This window comes from Cygnus olor, chromosome 18, assembly GCF_009769625.2.
Source record: "Cygnus olor isolate bCygOlo1 chromosome 18, bCygOlo1.pri.v2, whole genome shotgun sequence".
Classification (NCBI taxonomy): domain Eukaryota; kingdom Metazoa; phylum Chordata; class Aves; order Anseriformes; family Anatidae; genus Cygnus; species Cygnus olor.
This window is the reverse complement of record NC_049186.1, coordinates 3,504,183-3,518,173: the sequence shown is the minus strand read 5'-3', so window position 1 is coordinate 3,518,173 and position 13,991 is coordinate 3,504,183. Positions and strand designations below refer to the sequence as shown.

The window sequence follows — 13,991 nt, the reverse complement described above, 5'->3', positions numbered from 1 at the left end:
TCGTCTGAAAATTAAGAATACAGAATCTTAAGAATTAAGATTATAAATCTGAAAACCTCCATTCTGTAATCACCAAAGCTAGAAGCAAGAGAAACTATGATCTAATCCAATAACAACAAACCTTAAAAAGGTGGAACTGTAAAACCAATGCTGAGAACTAATGTGAGAAAGAAAAGCTGGTTGATGGAAAATATGAAGACAATTCAAAATGTAATTTAGAAACAAAAATTTCTGAGACTCTACACGCTTACTAATATCCTCATTTCTCTGCTTCTTTAGTAGTACATCATATTTACACACACACACAACACCTTTGGCTTTTCTTACTCTTTTCTAGTTTGAGCTTTGGAAGGCAGGTATTATAGATGAATGAAACACCTCCGATGTAGTTACTATAAAGATGAAGTTAAGATTTCACTCTAATTTCTCCTCCCTTACATACTGGATAGTATCATTATCTAGATAATGATATCATTACACATATATAGCAGTCCTATACTTGAATCATATATGGAATTAGAGGAAGACAGAGGAAGAGAGGGATTAATATGCTTAAAACTCAAGTAAAATGTTCTCCAAAATGTTCTCCATAGTAGTATCTTTAAGTTCACTTTTTCTTAAAACTACCTAAATACGCTCTCTATACACATACACATTTTTATTTCACAAGGCTTTCTAATTATTTTTAAAACCTGTACTTTCACAAGCACATGAAAAAAAATAATCCTTCTCCAAAGAAAACAAATGACAATTCCTTTCTTAAAAGCAAAGGAACAAAACAGCCACAGTTGGTGCTCCTAGTGACCTCTCGTAAGACTTCCACAGCTGTACCAAACCTATAAGGAGGGCACATAAAAGCTAGCATCTCCCTCCTGCAGAAGACAGTACTGTAAAACATCATTTATCCACGTTCTTCAATTATAATGACTTTGCAGCAAAATATACTTAACAGTATAAATGCATATTATTGAGAACAGCTGCATTTTGATCTTGCAACACAGCAGGAAAATAACTATAAATGCCTAACAAAGCTGGCACTTTGTAAGAAGTGAAATGTTCGCACTTCCCTCTACCCTACCATAACAGTGAAATGTTTTGCACAGCACAAAGACTTCCTGCTTTCTTTTCATTTTTTAGAACCAAGATCACTCAAGACTGCTTTTAGCATCATCTTAAGAGGTATGTTTTACAGACAGATCTTAAAATTGTCACTATGCAATCAAACTTATTCCTGGATCCTCAGCCAAAAAAATCCAACTTTCTCCCTCTTTAGTGGTACTATTCCTCTCTCAATGGGACTCTGACTCGTGACTAGCATTCTTGCCTTACACGGCTGCAAGATAAGTATCACCCACACAGAGCAACACATCCTGACCCTTCAGTACGGCTCCTGTACAGCACAGCTCATTTAACTAGCTTCTTTCATCCAACCAGAAGCGGGTTTATTTCGAGTACAAATGGCTTCCTCTGGTTCCCCGGTGTAAGGTGTGGCATCAGAAGCAACGCACACCGGTTCCCATTTCCTCCATGTCTCACAGAGCTCTTTTATATTCACTTCACTGAATATTTCCTTTTAAATTCAAGTGAAAGGTTTTTCACTGTTGCTTCTTTCACAAATTTTAAAATACATCAATGAAATCCCTGCTGGCCTATTTTACATCCATTCAGACTCAGAAAGTAAAAGAAACTCTCCATATTAGAAATTTTCTTTTCAATATTTTGAGTATCCACTTCCATACAAAAATTGAGTTCACCCAAGAATCAATTTTTTGATCTAATTAGGCAAATTTATTTTTATTATTAAAAATGCTAACTATATACCTGTACCTAGATAAAACTACGTTATACAAGAAATGCAGTACATATCAGATTCCAAGTAGGAACATGCTGTGATGCAGTATTAATACGCCTTGTATAGTAAACAGTAACATGAACTGTAAAAAGATATTTTTTCTGGCTCGTGGCAAAGGACTATGGCTCTTCATGGAACAACAAAACTCTAATCAGCACAGAAAAACATGACAATCCTTTCTGCTACCACATTAGATAATTCATTTTCTAGACAGACAATGCCTTTGTATCATATATTAAATATGGCTTACAGCTTATTGATCTGTTTACTTAAATAAGCACTAGCCTCTCTGCAAGGAAATACCAAATAATTTATAATTTATCGCAGCAAGAAATGGTGATGGATAAGAAATATTAAGATCACAAAATAGTTTTCTGGTTTTACCTTAACTACCAACAAATACATATTCTGAAAAGCCATACAAGTAACTTTAAAAATTATAAAGGTCTAGGTGGTCTCAGATAGAATGCTACTTTGACATCTTAGGATACATCTATGGTAGGCATGTGAATCTCTCCTCTCTATTAACTGTCACTTCAATGATTAGGAGTGAAGTTAATAAAGCATATCTAAGATTATTAGAATCAGGCATGGATATGTACTTTATGCCACTAAATTTAAACATTTTAGGAGTTAGAGCACTGTAAAACTAATAAAACCAGCACAAAATAACTATAATTAAAACGGTCAACTTAATAAAATAAAACTAGAATAATTGGGTCCTCCATGAAACAGATTCTCTAAATTGGTCACAGCATGCTGGGCTAGCCATAACGTGCAAACTATAAATCTAATGAGTATGTTCAACTACTTGTTGATCAATACAAAATTCAGGGTTCTGATGACATTCAGAGGAACTAGATTATTACATACATTACAAAACTGTACTACGAGCACATGCACTGTTCTGTGAGTTACAAAATTGTTCCACTGAAATACAAGAGTATTGCTTGCATATCTGATACGTGTATAAATCAAGTGTTCTATACCCAGCAGCAACAACAGCCATCAAATTACATGCCAGAACTTGTTCCAACTTTTCACTAGTGTTTGCTTTTAAATGCAATGTCCAGAAAGAGAGCTTTCTTACGTTCATCATTTTAGAGTTTTATGTTTCCCTCGCACATATAAATGGAAAAAGAAGTGGGTGACAGGAAGCACAAATTAAATGAGTTGACAGTAATTAAAAACAACACATTTTCTGCAGATGTGGCTTTTTTTTTTTTTTTCTTTTTACATCACTACAATTTCTTCTAACACAAAGAATCTCTCTTATTCGGGAGACAGCCTATGGGATCAGAACCCTCCTGTCATACTAAAGAGGAAATAAGGATGAAAAACTAATTGGTCTCCAATTTTATCCATCCAATTTTTTCCATCTTAGTTTTATAAAAAGGGGAACTGAACAAAGAGAAGCAAAAGCATAAATTCTCTATAAGGTATTAGGCACCTAGTGTCCACTATATACATATATAAATAAAACATATGTAAATATACATATGCTTGTACACATACATACAAACAACATATTCTACGATTCTATGAACATACAAACTGACAATCAAGGACTTAATATTCATAGAAACATAGAGTGGATTGGGTTGGAAGGGACCTTAAAGAACACCTAATTCCAACCCCCCTGCCGTGGGCCGGGACACCTCCCACTAGACCAGGTTGCTCAAAGCCCCATCCAGTCTGGCCATAAACACTTCCAGGGATGGGGCATCCAAAACTTCTCTAGGCAGAATTCATTTTCCGTAAAATCTGAAACAGCAATCTGGAGATATCCCTTTTGTTCATACAAGGAGCTTAGAATGACTGGACTCCTAATCAGAGTTCTTCAATTACAAGTCTAAAAGTACATGGGTGAACCCAGGTTTTCTAAAAGTCACAGAACCCATGCTGGAGCAGGGACCACGTACTGGTACCATATGCCGTATAGTCCACTCTAGTAGTCTAACTACCAACCTAACCTTCACAACTTGGAAATTCTGAAGCCCAAAAATCCTACCAGAGCCATTTCATAAATCCTTCTGTGCATCTTAGTTTTGTCACTGCACAGTTCACTGAATAACCTGCCAGACTGAAAAAGGAACATGCTAGACATACCAGAGGGTTTCTAGGCTCTGCTCATTTACACCCAAATCTCTCCTTTAGTTAACACAGGGCTTTATGAAGTCTCACCAAAGTTTTCAGCATTCTATTCAACCATCCCTTAAATTAATTTGAATTGTTATGTAGAAATCTACTATGGAAAGAGAAATCCTATACTGTCTCAGTCTTTTTTTTTTTTTTTTAATTTTTAAGTAGTCTTATGGAATAGTGCTTATAGAGTAACAGTTATTTGCCCAGGCATGACCCAGCAGAATTCTGCCAGATCACCAATTTCTCACTGGAAACATGATTAACACAATTTTCTACCAGTTCTTTTTTGTAATTTAATCACAGTAACTAGGAGTTTCTCATGCTAACTGGAATGATTGTAAAACTAATAATAACTATTAAAATACCTAAGTATTGAACGATATTTTTGGCCAATGGTAATAAGCAGCTTCACTCATTTAACTAAATGTGAACAGATGATTACACTTATTAATTTGTTCCTTCACCCAATTAAAAGATAAAGATTATTAGGAATTATATGCTTAAATCTCTTTCATTTGCAGAATACTGGAGCAAGGAAGCAGGATTGTGTTGAAGAAATTTATCAGCTCCATTTTCAGTTCTGCTTCTTACTATTGTTACCTACAGCAAGTAATTAAAGCTCTAACTCTATCTAAATCCATAATTTATAAAAATATAATGGGGTGTATATAGTTAGGGTATTATAGGATGATATTCCATCAAATTGCAATGGTGCTATATTAAGAACCTGTCCATAAAATGCTAATCACTATAGAAGTAAAATTGTGTCAATAATAATCATGCTTGCTCAGGCTTGATTTGACTGCTGTAGATGAAAGGAGATTTACAAAATACAGCTATTTACCGAGCAGACTTTACATTGAGTTCCCACGCAAGTACATGGTCATCACAGTAACTGAAAGGCTACTTTACTGAACAACAACCTTACATGGCACAGTAACAGCTAAACAGACTAGATATTTATACCAACCATCAGCATTTTGGATTTTAATCTTACTAGAAACAAGACTTTAAACTGATGTTATTACAAGTACTAAAAGATCTTATTTAACTTATATTGTGTTTGTCTTGAGGCCAGGACCTTTTACTTTTTAATGCAGCAGAATCATTAGAGCCACTAGTATCTTCAATCATTTAAAAAGGCTCTTGTGACCATTACTTAGTGTAATCAAAAAGGAAAATAAATGAAAGGAATATTTTTATGTCATTAAAATCTTTCCAATATGATATACTTAGGAAAGAAGGTGTTAAAATATATTTCCTTTTTTCTCTCCAATACACGAAACCTGTGAGGTATTTGCATTAGGTATAAAGATACAAAACAAACTACTAGACTATTTAAAGTTCTTTCAGTAAGTATAAAAATGTGTTAATAGTGCTGACTCCCCAGTGAAGTCCCTTAGGTCAGATGAGTATCAATTTCTGCAGATGTTCTTATCTTGTAGCAGTCTTTATTTTATTTTTATTTTCCTTCAAAAGAATACCCGTTAAACTTTCTTTTTAGCACTGGTTCAAGTCCAAAGTCCACAACAGGATGTTACATGTTTATTTTCAGCAAATAAAAAAGAGTAATTAAAAACCAAGGAAGTATGAATGTACTTCAGCAAATTCACATAAAACCCAAGAAGTCAAAGCATTGCAATCAGAGTGAGTACTGCTGAGCATCACATCATGCATACGTTTTAAAAGAACGTTGTCAAATATACAAAATCATGAAGTAGGAACACAGTATTTTTGGAAAAACTTCAAGTATCACTGAAGAGATACTGCAGCAAGTCCGAACAGGGAAGTGTGATAATTCAGACTGTGTTCAATTATGACAGAACACAAATTTAAGAAGTTTCTGAAACTTTTTTTTTTTTTTAAAGGTGAAGGAGTAAGCCCCTGTGCTTTTGATGACTAGTTTGGCTAGGAAAAAGTACCAGGCCTCAGAAACCCTCATTCAAAATCTTCCATCGAGGGATAAACAAGATCTAAGGGCTCAACCTTTACAAGTAAGGCTACTGCACATGCAATCTTAACTTGTTGCAAATTAAGTAAACACTCTGGATCCTGACAAAATGTTTAAACAACCAGTTCTTTGCATAAGGCTTAGGAACAATCATTGATAGCAATAATGTTTGCACAACTGCAATTTTAAAACCAAGTTGTGTCTGTAGCTCCACAAAATATGATTGGACTAATAATAGTTATTACCACAGCGAAATATCTATGAGGAGTAGGGGATCTTACTTTTCAAATGTTTTGTACTTCAATATAGTTTTTTAAATGAAATATTCTGAAAGTCTACATAATCAGACATTTATCAATATTTAACAACAATCCAGTAACAACAATCATTTGATGGGTTTATTGGCACGTGGAGGCCATATTAAACAAAAATTTAATCACAAAGTGGTGCAAGTTGGGATGTTTCTCATTTGGAATATTTGATAAAACGTAGAAAAGACTTAAACTGACATCATGACTTCAAAAATGCACTGTGGTTTTCCAGAAATATCAGATTAAACAGAATCTTAAGGAAGCTGTCTAATAAAAAGTAAAGACACAGCTGAACTCCAGCAATCTAGGTGATTTACATGGAAAGGCCCAATTAATGAAAAACACTGTAAGAATAATTCTCACATTGTTAAAGAAATTATTCATATTGGATAGTCACACAAATTTTCCACAGACTGGAGAAAAAAATTTAAGACAATGCAGTATACTGGAACTCAGTACACAGTATTGAAATTCTAATGACCAGAATACTTATACTAGTTCATGAAAACATTTATCTATACTCTTTATTCTCCTGGATGAAAATTAAACTGATTTTGGACAATTGAGAATTTTAATCACCCCAGGAATAGAATTTCATTTTCCACTCTGTCTATGCCAAATATGGACCAGAGATTCCTCAGCTCTCCTTAAGCCCATTTACTGGGGCAAATTCCTGCTAACAGGTTTAAGCAAATGAATTTGATCTAGCCGCCTATCAAGACATGCCAGTATCCAATTCATTTCTCTTCAATAGATGTTCTGCGAATTAATGCTTATATTAAAACTAAACTCTAGATGCACTGCTTACTAGAACATGCCTGGGCAACGCATACCGACCTACCTCAAACGTGCTGAGTAAGGGAGACAGGAGAGCTTATGTAAATTAACTAAGGAGAAACAAAGATTACTTAAGCTCTACATGATGAAGATTTTAATCAAGTTCATGCCCAAAATAAAAGCATTTATCAAAGAACAATCTGCTAAGCTATCTGCATGACCTGGAAGATGAAACACCAACAGGGAGATTGGTAAAACCTGGACTTCAGTAGAAGACACAGAACGAGAGATTACCAACAGCCACCAGCACGTTACACACACAAAGGACAGAATTTAAATGGAGGTACTTTTCTATCACACCAAATGGAGGTAGCATTTCAACATTATGAAATTATGTTTAATGACGGTTTAGTGAAACTTCACACACGCTTATCATCTTTTCACACCTGCAAAATTACATACGTGCTCTCACCTCATTTTGCATACAGACTAAAGCACCGTCTAATTTAAGTAGAGGAAAGGCACTCATCTCTCAGAAATAAAGGCTCTCACTACAGAAAAACGTTGCTAAACCCTTCCTTAAAAAAAGCAGATGAGGAATGGCATAGTACAGAACATATTTCCACTGTGTAATGTCATACTGCTATCCAAATTTGCTGAATAGTTCATGAACACTTTCAGACTTCAGGTCACTTCCCAATGAGTTTACTAAAGACTTGCAACTCCAATGGAGCGGCAAACCAATTCTACATTTTCATGAGTTTTGGTTTAGGGAAAAAATAAGTACCAGGTATAATTGTATGAAAATCCACACAAGATTTAGAGTGTCTCAATTCTGATTAGTACTAGGCAACAAAAGACTATTTTAAGAATAAGATGTAGGTACAGGAGACATGCATTATCTCAGTTTTGCCAGCTCTAGCCATGCAAAGAAGTCTATCTTGTCCATTAGAGCAAACCCTTGTCTAAGTGCAAAGTAATTACCAGACTGCATAATACTCATTTTGACTCCCAAGAGAAAGTACACAGATGAGGCACAGCATGCAGTCTGAAGGGCAATCTGTTTTTTCAGGACTACTCCAACATTAGACTAATAAGAAGATACAGCAAACAAAAGGCTTTAAGAACTTTCAGAGGTGACCAAACTCTGTTGGTATGTGGAATGTAATCACTACACACTGACTGCCAATACTCCCAAACTGCTACTGTTGACTGCTAGTTTATAAGGTGGCCTCCGTCTTTATTTTTCCTCCCATTTTTATTTTTTATCCCATTCTCCCCTTTCATCATGAAGCAGCCTGGTCTGGCATGAAATAAATAAAACAATCCCGTCTTTATTCCAGACTTGTGATAATAAGCAGAAACAAAGGAGCCCCATTAATTTGATACATTATGGCACAGCTGCTCAGCAAAATGCTACAGTGAAAAGTTTCTGCTGTACAAGACAGTGCTCTCAGGAGTGATGCTGCACTCAAATTCTATCACAAGAGTTTCTACATGTGCAGTTGCATATCTGAGATAAGTTGGATGTGAACACAATGTGTGATGGATGAGAAGACAATGTGTTCAATATTCAGCAAAGCAAGACACTTAGAACAAACTATTTACATGCACCATTCTATTTGTATACAAAACAATCAGAGCACACTCTCAGGTAAAGAGCTGCTCTGCTATGCAGGACTGTGCATGGAAACTGGTCCAGACTACCTAGAAGTACCTCCCTCCCCCCAAGGACAAGAGCTAGATCTAAAATTTGGAACTCACTGACAGATGATATAAAAATGCCTATTAATCTTTTTGCAATCAGAACATTGCAATGCTCAATATTTTTAAGCCATTCCCAGTGTTCCCATGGATTAATATATAAAACTCCAGTCTCATAACAATACAGCAACAATTGAAACATTGTCATCCTTCAGGTATTTTGAAAAAGAATTAAATATCATCATCATGACAGCCACCTAAAAAATCAGAATGTTGCTCTTAAAAGTTCTGTTCCACATTAAAATGAATAGTCTTAGTGGTGCACGAAGTAGACATTATTTATACCTGTAAGAGAGGATCTACTCATTTTATTGTATAATGTTTCTGTTATGTATAATCTTTCTGTTGCTACTGAGAAAATCTTACAATTTCAAATATTGGTTTAAATGAATAAGGTGGAAGCTAAAAGGACTGACATAATTATTATTAGAGTGGAGTCAGATCCATTTAGTTACAGAAAAAGGAAATGAAATGCTTGTTCCTCCAGTAGAGAAAAGAAAAAAAAATAGTGACCTCTAACCAGATGCACAGTGCTAAATAAGGAACAGGTAAAGAAAACGGAGAAGAGAAAAAACACTGTCTTTCAAACATGTAATAGAAATATACAACAGGTCTAGGCAAGTAGAATGGCAGGGTACAATAACAATACAAAAAACTAATCTACTAGAACATAACTTTCAATATCAAGAATTGTATGTGTCTGGGCCAAAGAAAATAAGAAAAGAAAGTAAGACTTCATTTCTAAGTTTAGTTAATTTTGGATGCTCAGAGGGGGTGGGGAGGAAGACACACTGCTGTGGCCTGAAGTTGTGCCTTAAAGACAGGATCAAGCTCCACTACTTCGTTCATTTGTTCATTTCTCTAATTCATTTGTTGGCTGCACAATATTTGTTTACCGCTTCCCCAGGGGCAGATGAGCAGGTCTGCGAACTAGCAGCGTTACTCCAGTTTGCTCAATCCAATCGACTACCTGAGGGTCACATTAACCAAAGATATGTACAATTTAGTCAGTTGTTCAACAGATTCAGATAATGCAATAGGTTACAATTGCCTTGGGTGTTACAGCTCTTGACCTAAATCCAAGCTACAGCATATGCCAAGTATTTGCTTTAGAGATGCAAAACAGTGAGAATTTCTCATTGAAAAAAATGCAAACAGTATCTCAATGTTCTCTCACATGCCTAAATATCCTGTATGTTTGGGAAAGAGACTAGCAATTTTAAAACAAAAGAAAGGTGTTCACTCTGACACTTGTACAAATCCACCTCTTATTCAGCCAGTGAAAAGAAAAGGAAATAACCCAGACTGTGATGCCAGCTGTCGGGAAGACAAGGGATACAGTGAGGAAGAGCTTGTTTATTTTCTAAGCAATTCTACAGAAAGAAAGATATAAAAATTGGACACTGTATACTGTCATATTGCAAGGGCACACATATTCCCAAATTCAACACTGATGAGCGGAAGAGTAAACACTTCACCATGCCAAGACAACAATGTGGTGTCCAAAAAACATTCAGTATGGCTCTAAGATAGATGAGAAAGTGAATGGATTTTGACTGTAAACAGTACATCTCCTTTTAGCACCCCTTTTTGTTCCATCCACTATCTGGAATCCTTTGGAAAACTGAAACACTGGAAGAGTACTCGGGGCCACATCATTCTTAGAAGCCTCCACAAGTGGTAGAGTAGTTTGGCAAACCGTGGTCAGGTACCTACAACATAGATGAAGAACTTTCCAGAAAAGTTTTATAACACTGTTCAAGCTCTACAAGAACATATTCAAAGCACATCCACCGATTTCACCCTGGCATGCCCACAGAAGGTCCTGATGCAGACACTCTGCAACAAGACAGCCTGGGAGCAGATGCAGCCAGCAATCTCATCTGTCTTTGAAACAAAAAGCCCTGGGAATTCTTAAAGGGACTTTGCCCAATACAATACTTTGCCCAAATTCAATAACAGAATGTATGTGGATCATAGGTGTGAAAGAGTGCATCATTCACGTCTGTGTGCGCATGTGGTTTAGGCAACCATACTGGAAGTGTACATTTCCTGGGCTACTCCAAATTCAGAAGCCTTTTTCAATAGAACTCTAGTATATACACAACATCAGACCTTCTCCAGAAGTAAAATAAAATAGGAAGGTCTGAATTTCTCAGAACCAGTGGAAATGTGATTTGAATCTTTTCACTTACTAGCTGCCAACAAAGCATACGTGATTTGTGATGGGTAATTCTGGATAAATGGGATAAGAGCAATAAATAGAATAGATGCTGCTAAAAACCAGAGTGAGAAATTTTAGTAACACAATCATTCATTATCTAGTAACAAAGTCATTCATTATCTGATAAGAGCATAAGCAACTTGAAGGCACATGCATATGCTGCATAAGTGCACATCTGCACTAGACAAGTAGAGCCAAAAGGTTGGTAGCTATCATATTATCAATAGTCTCAAAAACTTGTATCCTCTGAGGGCGTCCTATTTATAGAATCCCTGTCAACAGGACCTAGACATAATGTAATATATTTGTATATTCACCAGGAGGTCGGGATGACAGTGGTTCTAGAGAGCTACTAATACATCATGATTTTACTGAATGTAATTTGCATTTTCAGATCCAAAACCCTCTACTGTAAATGTTACCAACAACAGGATATCTCTGTCCCACAGGATTTTTATTTTTATTTTTTTGAAAGTCCTCAAGATAATAAAAGCTCAAGAGAGTTGAGCGGAACTTTTGTTCTGGCTTTTTCAAAGCTTGATTAAGTAGTCCACAACACAGGAAATTAGACTGATAAAGCTACGGGCTTCTGCAGTGTTACTCCAGTTAACTCCACCACCTGATCCTGGGAGCAAGCCAAGACACCACTTTCTTTGAAGAACACCCAGCTGAGGAGTCATTCCAAAGGCATCCAGAATCTTCGGTGCCACTGTTTATTGACCAGACTTCAAGTCAGGGTAAGGCAGTCTACACTTCACAATAACATGGATGAGGAAGAACCTCAGGGACTAGTTAGGTTCTGGAAGAAATTTCCTCTTGGTGGAGAAAGTTGGAGATTTTTCTTACTTGTAGATCTCTGTTAGTAACAATAGGTTTCAGTAGACTGAAACCTACAATATTAGAGGCTACTGGGAATACTAGTCTCCAAATCTGGCTCTTGGTAACAACTTGCATGGCTAGGAATAGAAACAAAATTTCTGAAAGTACATTGAGACTACATTAAGTCAAAATTAAACTATAAATCCAGGTCAGGACAAGTTGCAAAATACTGGAAAGTCCAAGTCTGCAAATTTGAATTTCAGGAACAAACCAAAAAAGCTCACTGCTTCACAGGCATTTCTTAAGCTTCTGCTTTCCACTGCCCCTCCACTACGCTAAAGTCAGAACTTCAAAAATGGAACAGAACCCTATTCAAACCTCCCCATACATCTTCCAAAGCCAGAAAATTGATTGGTGTGATGATTCTGAAGGGAGAAAAGAGATCATTTTGTAAAGAATAGCAGACCACCCTGACATTGGTCTGTGTATTTGTGGATAGGTTCTCACTTATTTTCTTAAGATAGCTGAAGTTGTGTCAGAACTGTTGGGGGTCTCCGGACCAAACTGATGTATTTACTCCTTAGGAGCAGCTGGAGATGTTCCCATTTTTCCTTTCAGGCCTTTGAATTAGAGTTCTGGAATACACAGTATTAACCCAGAAGGGATTCTTCACATAGGCATCTCTTCCTACACGTGCTACATCTATGACATATGAGGAGCACACACATCTTATCATTTTTCTTAAGATCTCAGGCCTTTTTTTCCATTCATTTGTGAGAATTTTTTACATCTCCCTGAATTGAAGATTTTCTGTGTTAATATGTCAGATAACTGAAAAGTGGAAACCCCGATTTCCCATACTAAGTCAGACTGACTCCAGACAATTTTATTTAGAGAAGTGCAAAGCCCAAGTTAAGCTTTGTAAATAGACAAGTAGTACCACCCTAAAACAGGACCACAGCTTTAGATGAGTTTAGAGCCTAGGAAGAACAAGTTTGTGTTGGTTAGAATATATCGTGAAGACATACCCTTCAGTCTGTTCAGGCACTCATTACTATTTATTTAATTGCCACTTAATGGCTCATACCTAATGTTGTTAGACACTAAATTATAACAGAATATAAACAAAACAGTTGAAGTGTTTTTTAAATAGCCTACAAACTGTTTAGTTGAAATTAGTCTAATTAAAAAAGTCTCAATAGACAGATACAGAAGTCATACAAGCAAGAAATACGATAGCTCCTAACACTGGTCTCCACAGAGCAAGCTAACTGGATCAACTTGCCTCTCCGGTTCTTTGGCATTTTACTACAGAATTACATTAACTGATTCATATCAGAACAAAAACAACTTTCCATGTATCTTTTTATTAATGTTCACAATATGAACTAGGTTAACTGCTACTCAGGTGCTACTAAAACTATAATTTCATAAATTACATCGTAAGGATTATCAGATTTCATCAGAGACCTAGTACAGGTGTTGCGATGAGCAGGTACACATCCCACCACTAAGCAGCAGGTTGTTTGGCAGGGATTCCTTAGCTGAAACAACCGCAATAATCTCTACTTTGAAGTTGGTGTTTTGGGAGGAAAAGTTCAAAGTGTTTAATTCCCAGACAGCAATAATCTTCAAACTGTCCATTTTGTTCCAAGAACTGCAGGAAATAGCTTCTTCACAAACCAAGTCAAATACCCTTTCTTTACCAGAAACCTCTGGCACACAGTTTTAACACCTCTGACATTTTCTCTTGTGAGATTTATTTCATTTATGCCAATTTTTGCCAAACATTGTTGACAGAAGTACAAACTCAGTTTTCAGGTTTATAAAGGAATGTATATGTCAGTAATATTGACAAAAAGTAACTGTCATAGAAAATTATTTTTGTTTATTATTTTCAGGTAAGGAGTACATATACACAAATTCTCTCCAAGGGATACTTGACTTAATCACAGAAATTGATTTAACATCGCAATCAGACAGGTCATAAAACAACTCTTTCATAGATTGCTTTTGAGAGTTCATGTCACAAGAATAAATAATGTCATCCTACTTAATAATGTTTTCTTTTGCAGACACCAAGGAAAAACATCGATTTAACTGTAGGCCAGTTTATTAATGATAACACATGCATTCCTTACAGTTTCT

The 13,991-nt window shown here is 36.0% G+C and overlaps 1 protein-coding gene across 5 annotated transcripts in view; it reads right to left on the bottom strand.

Annotated features, from left to right (window-relative positions):
- Positions 1-13,991, bottom strand: part of B3GNTL1 (UDP-GlcNAc:betaGal beta-1,3-N-acetylglucosaminyltransferase like 1) — a 124,078-nt gene that overhangs the window by 88,718 nt on the left and 21,369 nt on the right. The window lies entirely within an intron of this gene.